This window comes from Amblyomma maculatum, chromosome 7 (genome assembly GCF_055883805.1).
Source record: "Amblyomma maculatum isolate TAMU_Amacu chromosome 7, ASM5588380v1, whole genome shotgun sequence".
NCBI lineage: Eukaryota > Metazoa > Arthropoda > Arachnida > Ixodida > Ixodidae > Amblyomma > Amblyomma maculatum.
Genome location: NC_139350.1, coordinates 109,173,822 through 109,189,623, shown reverse-complemented (window position 1 = coordinate 109,189,623; position 15,802 = coordinate 109,173,822). Strand labels below are relative to the sequence as shown.

Sequence of the window (15,802 nt, the reverse complement as noted above, 5' to 3'; positions counted from 1 at the left end):
GCAATAGTGCCTTTAACATCGCCTTTGCATTCCGCTAATCTTTTAAACCACGTTTTCGTCTATTGTTTTTTTTTTTTTAATTTTAGAGCTATTAATCTAAAACACACGTTAGTAAGTCATAAGGATCATATGCGCTCTCTGGGGGCCCCTCTAATCACAGGACGGACCGAATCGCGAAGCGCTCTTGCAATTCGGTGTGACGTAACCCTACGTCAGTGATTTCTACTGCTTCGCTTCAGTCCGCGAACAGCGAGCGGTTCGCGCTGAATGCTCGCCGCGAACGGGCGAACCGCAGATCGGGGGTCACGTGGTCGATCGCTTCGCGTTTCGGTCCGTCGTGTGAATACACCTTATTAAAACACGCTTGGTACTGACAGCCCTTGGGGGCATATGAGTGGTGTGTTTCCTTTGCATTGTCTGAATTCGGGATCAAAATACAATTTTTTTAATTACTATTTCCTGAAGTACCTTCATTAGAGCAACATCCTCACTAATTTAGGCTTCATTTGGACCCTCCCCCAAATCGCTGTTTACAATGTGGTTGTGAAGCTATGACTGTCAATCAATTCTGCGGAACGAGCTGCATACGTTATTGCGTGAGTTATCAAGCTTGTTAGGCTACCAGGATGAACTGAAACTATAGATCATTAAATGTCACACCCCTTAACAGCACCACGAAGATATGAAGTACCATGAACATCCTCCAGTTCTTCAATTCTGCGTTTCAAAGCCCAAATTTCTTCTCTGGACGTCTCGCACTGGGAACATGACTTTGGATGCAAAATATGAAACCAAGAAAAAATATGAAACTCCCCTGCAGCACTAATTATAGAAAAAGCAGCAAAAAACACGTGTAATAAGACACAACACTTTTATGGCTCAGCTTAACCTAATACCGCACTGGACCTGGTATTCATCAAATACAAGAAAAAACAAACAAATAAGCTGGAAATGCTAATGTATCAGCTTACAAATTGTTTGCTGCGTTACAATTTCTCGAAACATAATCCATGACTGGTAATCAATGCGAAGAATCAGTGGTTTAAATTTTAAGAAAGCCTTTAAAAAATGGTGCCTCTCCTTCCTAGAGTTTAATTTTAAATTTACCGAGTACAAAACAGCGCTACGGGTCACTTACCTGGTCATTAGCACTGCGCGGTGTTGAGCTCTGTTGTAGCTCCTCTATGTCTCCTTTAGAAGCCAGCTGGGCACGTCTGCGCTCTAGTATGCGAGGCTTGCCTGGAACAAATTGTTCACGGCAAGGAGAATGACTCTGTAACCGCAAAGATGGGGAAAGTCGCCACTACTTACCGATGTCAATTATTTTGGCAGGTGCTGCCTCCTCGCCTTCCTTCCAGTTCAACAACTGGACCGTGCCACGCAATTCATTAATTGCTTTCTGTTGGAAGCCTATAGAAGCACAGCAGCAGGCAACCAGCTAGACGCCCCAACCAAACTCTGAGCAACGGCCAAGAGCGAACTGGCTTGGATTAGAGGACGAAGCCCGCACCCCCTTCGTTCCCACGGTCGAACCAATGCGCGTCAAGTCTCAAACGCAACACACACAGAAAAAAATTGCACCTGTACGGCGCCGACTGGCCGGACGTGCATCGGCAGAGGCAGACTGTGGATGTCGGGTTACAATGGATGTGTGCGCGCGGTGATATTCGATTCGCGCGCGCCGGATACCAAGCGGCCGCTTTCAAGGCGGGGGTGGCCTCGAGAAACGAAGAAAAAAGCTAATACACAGTCTGAAGTTCACTGAACTTTCAGATGCGGCATTCGTTCTCGCGCGCAGAGTGTACGACACAAGGTAGCTCCTTAATGTGCTCGTGTGCGTGTAGGTATTTCCTTTATACACATAGGTATTTATAGTCACAGGACAATGTTTTTTCAGAAGCTCAAGCGACTAAAATGCCGTACATGAGAAAATATAACCGCTACTTATTGGACCCGAAATGTGAAGTACCGCTCAGGTCAAAGTATCGCTTTAAAAAAACGCGCAGTTCTACCAGCGGATGCCTCCACAAGAACGCTGTCGAGCAGGGCCGGGAGGAAGGCGATGTCACTGGTGAATCTTTCTGCGCTGCCAGTAGCTCATCAGATGCAGATAAAACGACAGCACGAACACCTCCAGACAAGTCAAGTAACGAACAAACGCCGGAAGGGCGCATAGTAACAACGATGAACCAATCCGAAGCCCAAACTGAAACTGAAGCGGAAGAACAAATTGAGAACGAGGCTGCTGACACGGTAGAATCGGGCAGCGACTCCGAGAGCGATGATGACACACTTGGGAACTCATTCCCCGACCACGGTCAGCACAGCGAGAATGCCAATGGCTCACAGCGTCATCCAACTGACATAATAATAATAATTGGTTCACAGAAAGGGAAAGGCGCAGTATCTGTCACACTTCCTCTGTGGACACCTGAACCGCGCCGTAAGGGAAGGGAGGAAGGTGGGAGTGAAAGTGGAAAGAGAGAAAGGGGAGCCGTAGTGGAGGGCTACGGAGTAATTTCGACCACCTGGGGATCTTTAACGTGCGCTGACATCGCACAGCACACGGACGCCACTTCGTTTCGCCTCCATCGAAACGCAGCCGCCGTGGTCGGGTTCGAACCCGGGAACTCCGGCACAGTAGTCGGGCGTCTTACCACTGCACCACCCCGGCGGGGCACCAACTGACATGGTAACCGCGGATTTCATTCTTGAATTACTATTCCTCTGTAGCTATGCTGCTACTATCTCCATCCCGCCAGGAGTATCATTTTGCGTATTTAAATTGAATATAAATAGTGTCTTGCATGTAGAATTGAGTATGCTGAGTGTTTCGAGCATTTTTACAAGTTACCGTGAAAAACACTCAGCCGCGGCGGAGGTAATTAATTGCCTACATTTATGCACATGTTCATTGTAACTATAAGCGTTTCAGTATGTAATGCCAAGAAGGGGACGCAGGTATTCAATAGCAAAAAAAAAAAAGTATATACCACCGTAAAATTCCTAATTTCACTTTTCCGCGCCAATTCCGCAGCCCCCCCCTCTCCCGCCGCATCTCCCCGCTCCCTTGAAACACGCCAGTTCAAAATCACAATCCAATCTCAACTACCAAAAACATAAACAAAAACCTGTACGGCGCCGGCTCGACCGGGTACACACATATCTAAAGGCTGACGGCTGGCGTCGCATGACCGCCGCGATCGAGCCATACGATGCGCGCGACCAAAGAGCACATGGCCGCTGTCTAGTGGAAGTCGACGCCGAAATGAAAAAAAGAAAATAGATAATATATTAAATAGCGCGCCAAGCCATGTCGGCGGTGGGCACTGATCACTTTGCTATAACCTTGCTTCAGTGGTTGCGGCCTACAGAGTACCCCCAACGCAGCTTCTCGATCGCCGACGTCGTATACATGCTTCTAAGCTCGATCGGCGAGGTCAGAGATAAGAAATAAAAAATAAAACCATGTGCACTGCGCTATTTACTTTTTTTTTTTTTTTGCGGGAAAATTCTGTCGTCGCCTTGTTCAATTTTCATTGCCGTGCAGGGAAAACGCTCCCCCCTCCCCTTCCCCCCTCTATTTTTTCGGTGGTTTCGGCGGGTGAAAGGGGTTAGGGGGCGGGCGCTATTGAGGTGAAAGCAGTAAAGGGCCAATGGCGAATTTGAACCACATACAAGACTGTTGTGCGCACTTATTTTCGAAGTGAACTGTAGCGTTTTTTTTTTTCGCACAAAAATCAAAAATAAAAAATAATTTATATGAATATTTTGGCAAATATTTTTGTCTACTCTTTGGGTTCTGGTTGTGTTCCAACAGGATCAACCACTTTATCATGGATCACCACTGACCAACAAGTCATGGACCATTGCCTGAGGCACTGTACATCAAAGGAGACAACTGAGAACGTGCTCAAGCTAGTAGAGGCACATCTTCCACAAGAAATAGACTTTCCCTCAACAAAGTACAGCTTCTTCATGAGCGACAGCAAAACAAAACACTTTTATTGCAGTGCATGCAGTTCATACATAGGTGCACTTGATAAAAGTACAATCAGGGTAATACGTTCACGCTGCAAGAAGAGCATTGTGAAGAGAACTTAAATGCAGAGTCTTGCTATTTATACACCCTCGATTTTGAATTCCAAATTAAGGGTAACCTTGAAGAAAAGGGCAGTTGCCTTAAAATCCATGCACATATATATGATGTTTGTGGTAAGCACCGCTTTGATTGATATCACTGCAACTGCCACTGCGGCCTGGTGACCTCACTGTCACATTTAACACAGATGGTGCGCCGTTCCGGTTTCGGGATGTGGCCACTCCTTCTTCAAGTGAATGAACTCGATTATAATGACAAGACGCAAAGGCTGCTACTGGCTGGACTCTGGTTTGGCTCCAGAAAACCAGCTATGAATACATTTCTATTACCTTTTGTCCAGAAAATGAACAGCCTTTCAAGTGAAGGCGTCACTTGGAAAGATTGTACGGGCAAAGAAAGAACATCAAAGGTGTTTCCAGGACCGTGCACTGTTGACAGTGTGGCAAGGTGCGAGGTCATGTGTATGACGCAGTTTAATGAGGAGCATGGATGGGCGTGTTGCGAAGAACCTGGAGAAGTTGTCAACAAAGCTAGAGGCCACTGCCATGTTCATCTCATGCGCGCATGTGCTCCAAGCGTTAGGACACAGGAGTCCTTTCTTAAGCATGCAAACAAAGCCAAAACACAGCCAAAGCAAATCAGCTGTGGTATAAAAGGGCTTAGCATTCTAACTATGCTTGCTTTTTTCAGCTTCAGTTCCAACTTTGTGATTCATTATATGCATGCCGGTTGTTCTGGCTTCGTTGAAACAACAACAACAATGCTGTGGCTTTAATCAGAAAAATGCAGATGATTTCGAGTTCTTCAGTGCATTGAGGAGCTAAGTGCTAAGCTTATTAGCATGACTCCTACGTGGGAGCAGTCTCGCTTGCCACGGCCTCTGTCTGAAGTGAGGCGGTGGAAATCTTCAGAATGGAGAAACTGGCTGTTATTTCACTCTCTAGTACTCTTGTCTGGCTATCTTCCATCAAAAAGCTATTACAACTGGCTGAATTTTGTTGAAATAATGCACTGCATGTTGGCTCCTTCAGTTTCAATGGAGACAATGGGGGTCTTGAGGACAAAAATGAAGCAGTTCCTAAAAGAATATGAAATATTGTATGGCAAGGAAAGCATGACATACAATGCTCATCTGCTTATTCATCTCACTGACAGCATACAGCAATGGATATTCCCTGTATCCATTTCAATCCATGAATGGTAAGCTTGGAAAGTTTGTTTGCGGGACCAGGTATGCTGAAATTCAAATCATTGATAAGTTTTGCCTTTTGTCAGCACTGCCTAAACTTTGTCAGCACGTGTCTGTGAATCAAAAAGAAACTGGTATAAGTAATCAATTTTGGACTCTTATAAAGGGCTATAGCTTGAGAAAGAGCTATACCAAAGTTGGCGCAATAGTGCTTTATGACAGAGGGACATCATGTAGTGGGGCGATTCATTTCAAAGCGATGAGTGTAGGTCATTTCTGTTTTTGCACTGCCGACCTTGACAGATCTAGAAGCTGCAACTCTTTTGTTAAATCTGGGCCGACGTTTGGACGCATTCTTGATATTAATGTTGTATGCGGCTGCACAGCAAAGGGTTGTGCTTGCGACCACCACGCAGCAAACATCGGTGTTAAAATTCAGGTGTTCATAGTAAGGCAGGGCCTACTGACCAGTGTCAACGATGCTAATAGCTTCACACTTGTGCAGGCAGAACCTACAAGTCTATTTACAATGGTGTCTGCAACATCCATGAGGAAGTGCATGGCCGTTAAGTGTAATGGAGAAACTTATTGCGCTCTTTGTCAGAAACGGTGGTTCTGGAGGCTTCGTGAATTAATTTTCCACTGTTGAACAAGCACGGCATGAAATTTTGTTCCTTGAAAGTATATTCACTATCTGAAATCTCACTTTCAATCACCCAAATTCCGGTGCAGCCAAAGAAGCACGACAACCGTTGGAGCTATGCATAGATCATAGGGACCCAATCATGTAATTTCAGCTTTTGAACGACCCTGGTGCATGCATTACAGTTGTTTTTTTGTTTTTTTCACGCCTCATGTGGCCTAAACCGCAGCTTCCGCATCCCGGCTGTTATCCATTTGCTGTACACGCAATCCAAAAGAGCACGAAGAAATATTATAATACCTTATGTAGCTATTGTTGGATAATATACCTAGCGATCCATGTATATTAGTGTGTAAAGCAGATGTTTTCAAACTGGGCTCCACGGGCAGTTTTTATGGGTTCCGCGAGCTGCTATGGACCGCCCCTGGCGGCCCCTTCTATTCCGCACTGTCACATTTCTTATGGTGGGACTATAGGCACGGTGCCTGGTTATCGGTGCCTGGTTATAAGGTATATCTTGCACCGTGGTTGAAACATTTTAGAGCGATAGAATCATCTTGTAGCCGTGTCGCGCCGTCAGCGAAGCCGTGTCATGTCTGCGGCACAGACATGACATCTCGCCAAGTGGCTGTACGCCGCTTGCTTGTTGATTTGTGACTGGAACATCGAGGGCGACGGGGCGACGGCTCACCCGTAGACCTCACCCGCTCGCGCGCGTGGCGACTGAAGACATAGGCCATACAACCAAAGTTACCAAGACTGAAAAGCGTGCGTGTCTGTCTCATGGGCAGTTTTTTCGGGCGTTTCAATGGCATTAGTACAACGGGCCGATGTTTCGTTGCTGGCGAGCCCATTTTCACTGAAAAATTGAGCTATCTGCCGAAGTAGAAAAATACGTCTGTGCCGCGTGCCACAACGCTGCTAGAGCAGGCAGCGGAAGATAGCCACACAAAGTCGACCGGGCTGCCACGTGTCAATGTGCGCAGCCGAGCCGGTCAACCCTTGTCCAAGCGCGTGGATGGATATGAGGTTGGTCTTGTGAATAGTTTTCTGCGTTATTCTCAATTTTGAGGCCTCAGCGTGATTTTATTTAAACGTAGACATTCCCTAGTTGATTTGCCAAACTCACGGAAACAAAAAATGCTTAAAAATAACTGAGAGAGAAAGAAACCTGGGTGAGGTCGTGGCCAAGCAACATCGCCTAATTGTTACGGGGCCCCGGGGGTTACTTGTCACATGTTGACGGGTCTTGGGTTTTCTTGCAGCTAGAATGTTTAACACCTGGTATAATATGTTCTTACAAACAAGGAAACAGGCAGGCAAAGCAAAATCATGGTATCTCATTAGTACTGGGATTGCCTTCAAGTCATGGTATATAGATTGCCATAAAACTGTAAAATGATCATAAGTATATATCTGACGCTTTATGTATCAGTTATGTCACATATCGCTGACTAAAATTACTAGTTGATGTGCTGAGGTAGGAAGAGGCGCGGGGCGAAATGAATTGTAAAGACGCGAAAAGTGCCACTGACTGGCAAGTGTGATCTTCTCGTACAACTAATTATTCTGCTGTGAAGAGTGCTTGAAAACACATGCCTTAGTTTATGCCAAAGACTATATGCCGTTTCAACGTTGGAGCGGGCCTGTGTACGTGCGTGTACCCTGGGAAAACTAGCATTAACCCGATACTATACCGATACCGATCGAGAACCTCAGAGCTAGACGACACCCGTCGGCGGCCGCGCCGCCGCATCGCCTCTTTTTATGTATTGCATACAGTTCACTCTCCTTTCCCAAGCGCAGACCGCTGGCAGTATCTCGCCGGCAGTCTTTTGTCTTTTGTTTTGTTCTTTTATCGCCTGTTCCTTTCTCGCTCCTCGGACGAGTCAAACATCCCCTTCACACTTTTAGAACGTCGAGAGGACATGTTGCTCTGTGGAATGGCAAGTCCGATAGGAGGGCAACTTTAGCTAGGCCGGGCGCTTTAAAGGGGGAATTGAGAGTAAATGTACCCGATCGGTGCTCATACGGTTCTTACCTTTTTTTTCTCTGAAAAAGGCAAAGTCATTGTTAAAATGAGAAAGCAACTGACAGCATTAGAAAAAAAAAAAAACGAGCTTGGAGATGGCCACCGTCTGCCAGCTCTAAAAGGCTGTTTCGCGCTTAATATTTTCCGTTGGTACGGCATCAATGCGCGTTGGTAACTTTGCATTCATGATGCGGAAGCCAATTTGCATCTTTTGGAAGAAAGGAGAAAAGTTAAATGTAGAGAATGCTTAGTAAAAGGCTTTCACCTATGCATGTGGCACGTGAAAGGTTCTGCTTGTGATCTAACTACAACGAGTGCCATTGAGAGTTTTAAGGAAAGGGCTCGGTTACAGAGTGAGAGCGCCACGCCTCCCCACCGGGTGCGAGTGACTCTAGCGACGCCACTGCTCCAGCGTGCAGCATTTCTGTGGCCAGTGGACTTTTTTTTTGTCTTCTCGTTTCGTTACCTGCACGTCATTCCCTACGCTCATGTGCATATAGCCTTTTGTGAGGAAGCAGATATACGGTAGCCGACCAATGCGCGATGAGGCGCCAATGGGTCTTTTGAGCTTTGAGTGCTCAGAAGAGGCGCCTGGCCAAGCTGGAGTTTCCATGTAGCGTTTGGCCCCTCATCGACAGCTTTCTTGCTTTGTTTTTTTAAAGAACATCAGCTATTGTTCCCGTGGCATACGTTGGTTCCGCATGCCTGTGTGCGGAAAAGAATTGTATACCGGGAAAGTAGAGGCGCGGAATGAAATGACGTCAATGCTGTTCGTATAAGTTTGCTTGGTATTTGATGAGCCGATATCCTTTCCCCAATCTTTGGTTAGCTGATGGAAACTTTATTTTCCTATTCCTAAACATTGATTGGTGGGAAGAGTTGGCTAATTTCTGATTGCTTGCCGTCCCCACCAAGGGCGGATACAGAGGGCTTAAATCTATGCGCTCTTGGGGAAACCAGGGCTGAATTCGTCTGATCAACGGATCAGTCATTTAAATAGCTTTCTCCTTGCTTGTGTCTTCTTGTTTTATTTATGTGTAAATAATCTGTCGTGCCACCAAGTAATGTGAATGTTTGCGAGTGCGAATCTTCAATTTACCAAGATCAAGAATATTGATCAAGTGTTTCCTCACCTGGCCACCTGAAGGGCAAACTCAACTACCCTTAAGAAATTTTTGTTCCTTTTAGGATAAACGTAAGTAAGGTGTGCTAACACATTCCTCGTTTGCGTGGTGGATTTCGCGTGCACGCTCCTCCTTTTTTTCCACCGCCATTTTGATCGCTTTTAAACGCCGTGTTGGCTGTGTATATTGTTCCTTTTACCGATTTTATTTTGGTTTTTGTCCCTGCCTTTCACACCGTCGATTTTATCGCCTTTAATCTTTCGATCTTTTTAATTTTACTTTTTGGACGTGAATAACTGCCTTCTCAGATCGCAGGGCCTCACCTTGGCTCCACCCCTTTATGCATGTTTACATACATGTATGCTATGTTGCGAAATAGAATTTCACTTGTTGGCGCCTGCATCTGTACTTTCTTTTGTGTGTTTTCGTGTAGTTCTTACCGCTGTTCTTTATATGAATGCAACACCAACTAGCCCGGCACTTCGCAGTAGTGAAGTTCAATACAAGTGTTTCATTAGGAAGTCTCATTGAGGCAATTTTATAAAATTCGGGTTCACTGCGAACCGAGTACATAAAATGGAAGCACAAAACAACTTATATACAATTACCTCATTAAAGATTTCATTCAAACCGCTCTATAGACTTTGTTTTTACTAAAACAAAGAAAGCCCATATAGTAAGAAAACAAAACGCTTTCGATACATTTGACTCATTAGAAAATTTTAGAGAGCCAATTCTATAAAATTTGGATTTACTAGAAATAGGGCGAGTTTATATAACGAAAGCTGAAAACAAGTTCTGTACAAAGCAGACATTAAATAATTCTACTGAAATGTGTATATAGATTTTGTTTCGACTTACAATGGAGCGAGTTCGTATAATAAAAGCCCAAAACAAGTTCAATACAGCTGACTCATAAGGAACTTTTACTAAGCCAATGCTATAGAATTTAAATTGATTACAAACAGAGCGAGTTTATATAATAAAAGCTCGATACAGCTTCTATGCAAAAAAGTCATTAAAGAGTTTTATTGAGACATTTCTATAGGTTTTGCTTTGACCTGGAACAGAGTGAGCTCATATAGTTCAAGCACAAAATAAGTTCAATATAGCTGACTCATTAGGAACTCTTCCTAAGTTATTGCTATAGAATTTGAATTGACTACAAACAGAGCGAGTTTATATAATAAAAGCTCAAAACGGCTTCTATGCAAAAAAGTCATTAAAGTGTTTTATTGAAACTTGTCTATAGGTTTAGTTTTGATTAGAAACAGAGCGAGTTCATATAGTTGAAGCACAATACAAGTTCAATATAGCTGACTCATTCAAAAGTTTTACCGAGCAAATTCTATAGAATTTGGGCTGGCTGTGGTTAGAACAAGTTTAAAAAGAAAAAATACAAGACAAGTTCTATACAACTAACTAATTAGGAAGTCTTATTAAGTGAATTCTATTTAATTTCTTTTTGGTGCATATAGATGTGAACTTTATAGCTCAAGCTCATTTAAAAATAAATAGCCTCCTTAATGAGCTGGATCAATAGACAGCGAGTCTTTATGGAGATCCTTTAGACTCATTAGGTACCATATAAGAGCTCAAAAGGAACTCAAGATGCATTTTTGTAAGGGATGTGCCCTGCGTACTCGCAACCGCGACACCTCCTTCGGGAAGGTTACCGAAATCTTGGACTTCCCTGTGCTAACACATGTGAGATCCTTCACCCGTCTGGCCCTCCCCACAAAGTGCAAAGTGCCCTAAAAGTGCTCCTGTTATTCCTACGGGACAGTGGACTAAGTGCAAAACTGTGAACACTTTCCATCTTCCCCTAGTGCGCAAATTATTGCCAGCAACTCTCACCAATTCAGTGTGCCACTCCCGCGCTATTCCCCGCATAGCACCAGTTCCATTTTTTTCTTTTATTATCATTACTCTGTTTGTGTTTTTTTTTTCTTGTCCCATAAGGCCCTTTTGCACAAGGACCTTCTCTCACTCCTGCGCGCAACCAACTGCCCGCAAATCGTCTAACTTTTATCTGTACCAATTTATGTAATGCCCACAGAATCTTTTTTTTTTTCTGTGTGTGTGTTTATCATAATCAATTCCTCCGTTACATATTCCATAAGGTCCCATGCACCTTCTGCAAAGGCCCTATCTCCTCCATCTCAAATAATCCCCTCAGACTACTTTTTTTTTTTTCCTCCCTCCACTTATTATTTTTTTTTTGTGGTGTTTATTATCATCAATTCTTCCTTTATATATCCCATAAGGTCCCATGCAACCTCTGCAAAGGCCCTTCCTTCCCAGCCTATCTGTTGCATTTCAACTAATGCCCTCAGACTACTTTTTTTTTCCTCTCTTCTTTTTTTTTTTCTTTTGTCTGTTTAGTATCATCAATTCCTCCGTTACATATTCCATAAGGTCCCATCCACCTTCTGCAAAGGCCCTATCTCCTGCATTTCAAATAATCCCCTCAGACTTTTTTTTTTTTTTTGTGGTGTTTATTATCATCAATTCTTCCTTTATATATCCCATAAGGTCCCGTGCAACCTCTGCAAAGGCCCTTCCTTCCCAGCCTATCTGTCGCATTTCAAATATGCCCTCAGACTACTTTTTTATTATTATTATTATTATTATTATTATTATTATTATTATTATTATTATTATTATTATTATTATTATTATTATTATTATTATTATTATTATTATTATTATTTATTATTATTATCTTATCTCCTCCTATATTATCCCACAAGGCTCTTTGCCCCTTCTGCAAGGCCCCACTCCTCCCACCGCGCGCATCCAACTGCTCGCATAAGCATCCATGACATTCCAAATCTCCCTATCAGATTTTCTTTTTTTTTTCCCTTTCTTTAAACCTCATAATTATCTCTACATATGTCATGAAGGCTTTCTCCTTTGCGCGGCACGTCCCCGCTTCAAAATCCACCAATCCTTGTTGTACGAGTGTTTGCCCTTCCATGTTTGGCATTTTTCTCCAGGGGTCCTCGACATTGACTACTAACGACAACGCTTTCGCTCCCCCTTCCCCTCTACTCGGCCCCGTTGCGGTGTATCCCTGCAAGTACAGGAGACAGTTATAGGGCCGTGTAATCCCCCCCTTCTCTTCCCCCCTCAACAAGAATCTCATTATTATTATCTGTCATACAGAGCAAGTGTGACAGATACTGCGCCTTTTTCTTCCAGCGACAGTAGCGATGGTGTACCTACAAACTTGCTCTAGGCGGATAAAGTGCGACTAATTAACGCCGATAAGAGGCAAATGATAGAGGAGAGGAGGGATTCCCCTGATACTTAATATCCGAAATAGACTGCTGAAGGTCATTTCTTACTAAGCAAACCTGTGCATCCCACGAGGTTTATCTATTTATGATCTGAATTATTACGTAACTAAACTCCCCTTAAGCGAACGACCTCGCATTACCGAAGTGCCTGCAACGGAGCAGCACCAAAACAGCCGCCGATGAGTTATATAATCTGACTTTTGATGGTATAGCGAGGGGGAAAGCGCGAACGCAGTCCCCCACTACCAAAAATTGCATGCCCCATCTGCCCCAGTTTGGGGTAGTGGCAGGGGTCAGCACGAGCGTAGTGCAATGCCCGCACCTCTCCCTGGAGGCACCGCCTTGCTGATCACGGTAGCCTCGGCACCAGGTAAGTATGCTTGGACGACGTCTCTGCCGCGGAGGCAACCTACAGAGACGCCGCCTTCTGCTCAAGTTACGACCGTTGGGAAATAAAAGAACGTGCCTCTCCCTGCTCCGTGTTTCTTGTCTACCCGGAGAATAACAAATGTTTTCTTGCGAACTCTCAAGCTGTTAATTCAAAACTATTTTGTAGAAGCCTACTGACCATTATATGTGCACAAAATAGGCTACAAACTCGCACAACACGCTGGCGTATGTCTCAGTGTTGCTAATAGACATGTTTAACGGGTGGTGGCGCCACCTCACACGCCTTCCAACTTCTCGCATTCCTCTACTGCGGCAATGCACTGCAGCGTATTGAGCGATTGAGCGTGCAGAGTTCGTGCCCCCAAGCAGTTCGTACCGGAGAAAGTCCCAGCGATTCGCGCGTTTCCGGCAAGAAACCATCCCCGTGAGTCTCGCAAGTGGCGTCACGGACTCCGATCGCATTGTAGTAGCGACCGTAGCAGAGTGTGCCACGGGACTCGGGTATTGCACAACAGGGGAAGATCACTTGACAAGGGTAACGTAGAACCTGCGTCACGGCTACAATCCTCGCCCTCTCAGCAGTTTTTTTTTTTTTTTTTTTTACTCTTTTCCGGGCTTTTTCTTTCGAACTTTTTTCCTTGTCTTTTTTTGCGCACGTTCTTTGTAGAGGTCCCGTATTCCTTCCCGATATTCCGCTAACCACGCCCTACCTCCATTTCCCTCTTCGTGCTAACATACATTAAGTGTCCTAGGATTTAACGTGCTTTCTCTACCTGCCGTGTTTTTTTTTTTTCTTTCAATTCATTTCACCACCTTTCTACCTGTTTCTTTTCCTCGCCTTGCTTTACATAGCGCAAATATGAAAAAGTTAACCCTCACGGTCTGCGTAGGGTTGTTCAATATGAAAAGGAGCAAAGTTATGCCATTCATTAAGTTACCCGTTCCTCTGTCGTTTATGTGTCAAGTATACTTTTTTGTGTGTTTTATTGATTATAAATGTAACGTCCAAAAGTAATTTTCGCCTTTACTTGAGAAAATAAAACGAACCGTCTTTTTGAGCAAACTGATAGTTCCCTTTCATACTCGGAGACAGTGTACAAAGACTACGTGGGGAAAGCAGCGTCAGAAATCGAGCAGGCAACGCAGCTCGTGGAGGTGGCACGCATACATGCTTACTTGTTTTTTGTTTTTCCTTATAAACCACTTGGCTTAGACGACAATTACTATTTCGAATGAAATTAGAGCATTCTGCGTCTCTCGTACTATACTAAACAGTACCCTAATTTCGGCAATTTAACAAAAAGCACATGCAAATCTGCGTGTATTTCGCCGCTTCGCTCCGAATATAATCTCAAAGCAATTCCTATCAGTTTAAACAAATCTAATAAACCACGTGGCGTAGACGGCCCCCGCCGTGAGTGAGTGATGCAGTGGTAAGACGCGCCCGACTACTGTGCCGGAGTTCCCGGGTCCGACCACGGCGGCTGCGTTTTTCGATGGAGGCGAAACGAAGTGGCGTCCGTGTGCTGTGCGATGTCAGCGCACGTTAAAGATCCTCAGGTGGTCGAAATTACTCCGTAGCCCTCCACAACGCCTCCCCTTTCTCTCATTCCACTTTCACTCCCACCTTCCTCCCTTCCCTTACGGCGCGGTTCAGAGTATTCGCGAGAGTTCAGAGAGTTCGCAGACTGGAGTGGCTTGCTACGGAAAGCGGGTGCTTGGCGCCTCAGCAGAGTGGTTTTCGCCCCTTACGAGACTGCATTGCGGATGTTGTCAGCACCATTGAAAACGCCCGCAACACCAGCCAAGTGGGATACCTCATCCTGCTCGACATCAGAAGCGCCTTGGATTGTCTTCCTCACTGGGCAGTGATCGACGCGCTAAAAAACATTGGTGCCACCGGCCGCCTCCTGAACTTCGTCAGTGCGTTCCTCAGCGAGCGAACACTCTCCGTGAAGGTGGGCAACACCTGTAGTGCCCCCCGTCCAGTGCCATGCGGTGTCCCTCAGGGAAGTGTGCTGAGCCCTTTCCTATTCAACATCGTGCTGGCCCAACTACCCTTGTGTCTCCCCCGTGCTGTGCGCGAGTTTGTGCGTGTGTGTGTATATGCGGACGATGTTGCCCTGTTCGCCTCATCAACAACCCGCAGCAACGCCTCATCGCTTCGCGACCTTCAGCGTGCGCTCGATGCTGTCACCGCGTTTATTCGCAGTGTCGGCCTCGCAGTGTCGGCCGAAAAAACTGAAGCCCTGCTCTACCATCCCCGTGGTGCTACAGCCCGCAACAAAACACGCCCTCTTCGCCTGGACGGAACCCCCCTGCCTTGGCGCACAACGGTTGTTTACCTCGGCCTCAAAATTGATGCCCGCATCACCTGGCGCCCTGCGGTGGATAAAGTGTGCGCAGACACCAAGCGCATAGGTAAACTAGCGCTTCGTCTCCTTGCCAAAGGTGAAGGAGCCTCTCCCCCGCTCTGTGCAAGAATCCATGAAGCGATCGCCTCAGCCAGAGCATTGTATGCCCTTCCCCTGCTCAGCCTCAGCCTACTCCAATGGAAAAGGCTGGACACATGCCATAGGAACGCCATACGACACATATATGGTCTCCCCAACGGATCTCAGGTGGCAGCGACCTATGCAGAAACCCGCACCATCCCCCTCTCACTAAGAGCACTCAAAACTGCCCTCAACCACATCGAGCGGCTTCACCGAGCACAAGATGGCTCTGAACTTCTTCGCAGAATTTCAGCCAAACCTAACACACGCATCGGTCGTGTCATGTGCCTCTTCCGTGAGATACTGGGCCCCCCTCCACCGCCCCTTGCTGCTTCACAACCCCCACATGAAATCTGCCCGCCCCGCATCTATCAGGGTCTCCCAGGGGTGAAGAGCAAACGAAACACGCCCGTATGCGAACTTCAGCAAGAGGCCGAATCCAAAATTCACACGGATTTTCGTCACCGAACCCTCATCTTTACTGATGGGTCAGTCCGTCAGCAAGAAAAATCCGCAGCTGCTGCA

General features: G+C 45.6%; 1 long non-coding RNA gene and 1 other non-coding gene across 2 annotated transcripts; both read right to left on the bottom strand.

Moving 5' to 3' along the window:
* Positions 1-691: 691 nt before the first annotated feature.
* Positions 692-1,852, bottom strand: LOC146184376 (uncharacterized). The gene is made up of 3 exons (XR_014708565.1): positions 1,312-1,852; positions 1,139-1,239; positions 692-770 (listed from the first exon to the last, which is right to left on the bottom strand). It is a non-coding gene; the product is annotated as an uncharacterized LOC146184376 (long non-coding RNA).
* Positions 1,853-12,606: 10,754 nt separating this feature from the next.
* On the bottom strand, positions 12,607-12,770 carry LOC146184375 (U1 spliceosomal RNA). The gene has a single exon (XR_014709015.1). It is a non-coding gene; the product is annotated as a U1 spliceosomal RNA (small nuclear RNA).
* Between the last annotated feature and the right edge of the window lie 3,032 nt (positions 12,771-15,802).